Source organism: Pteropus alecto, unplaced genomic scaffold (assembly GCF_000325575.1).
Source record: "Pteropus alecto unplaced genomic scaffold, ASM32557v1 scaffold95, whole genome shotgun sequence".
In the NCBI taxonomy this organism is placed as follows: domain Eukaryota; kingdom Metazoa; phylum Chordata; class Mammalia; order Chiroptera; family Pteropodidae; genus Pteropus; species Pteropus alecto.
The window spans coordinates 24,383,866-24,385,077 of NW_006441071.1; positions in this window are offsets into that span (position 1 = coordinate 24,383,866).

Consider the following 1,212-nt stretch of genomic DNA (forward strand, 5'->3'; position numbering starts at 1 on the left):
AGAGAAAGAACTCCAGCCATGTCCAGGGCTCGCTCTAGTCCACTATACCTGCCTTCATGCTCAGTGCACTGCTCTAGTGCAATTGGAAATAGAGAGACAAGCAAATTTCTGTTCAAACCTTCTAATGAGGATGCATGTGACTGGACAGTTGATGGCCTCTACTCTTTGGGGTACAGACATGAAATTGTCTTATTTTTTCTGATAACTAACATCCAGTCCTGTTCCCTCAACCCTCCCACCTCTTTTGTTGGGTCATCAGTTCTCTTAATAAAATCTTAGTTCTGTTCCATTAACTTTTCATCTCTTTTGGGTATTAGGATGGTCTTATGCTGGCTCTTCAGGATTCAGTCCCCTTCTTAAAACCTACATCTCACACTTGATTCACGCTATGCCCTCCTCCCCCACCAAGAGCAGGCTGGACAGGAGTCTCCAGGCCCAGGCAGACAAAGGGTGCTCTCTCACACCTTCCTCCCTCTTACTGAGCCTGCCGCTCTGTACGTTCCCTTCCTTGACTGTTTTTAGCAGGGTAGTTCTCCTTTTTTTTTTTTTTTTTGGTTGCCTTCGCTTCTTTCTCTCTCCCTGACCAGCCAAATTTTTCTCCATGTGAAAGGTGTTCAATTTCTGGATCAATCCTGAGGCTCACTTACTCATTCTTTGAAGGGCACATGCAGCCTTCCCAACGCACAGCCCATGGACATGAATTTACAACTTCAGATTAATCTCTTTCTGTGTCTCCCACGACTGCACAAATGGCCCGTTCTGCACCATTTTTGCTGCTGGGGTTTCCTTGCCCACAGTCAGCTTACAAGGGCTTTTAGGGTAGAATTCATACCAACCAGGATGCTTAAGCCCTAGTAGCTTCAGCATTGCAGGCTTGACCCATAAAAAATGCATATCGCTGTACAGGCCGTCCCACTGGTACCCTCTCACAGCTCCACCACCTCCCTCCTGACTCCCTCTCCTTGTTCCAGAATCATTAGGGGCTCTACTGGTTCATTAACATGGCAAATTTCAAGCAAGAAACAATCAACAGACCCCAACTCAGGGGAAGAGACAAACAGTTCAGGCACTAGAAATATTCATGGAGAGGTGAGGAGAAGAGATCTTTTTTCTAAATTGTACTTTCCAAATTTCCACCTCCTCCTCTCTCTGCAAGCCTCCTCTTTCAGCAAGGATTGACAGGGGAGAGAAGGGTGGTGGTGATGGAGACTC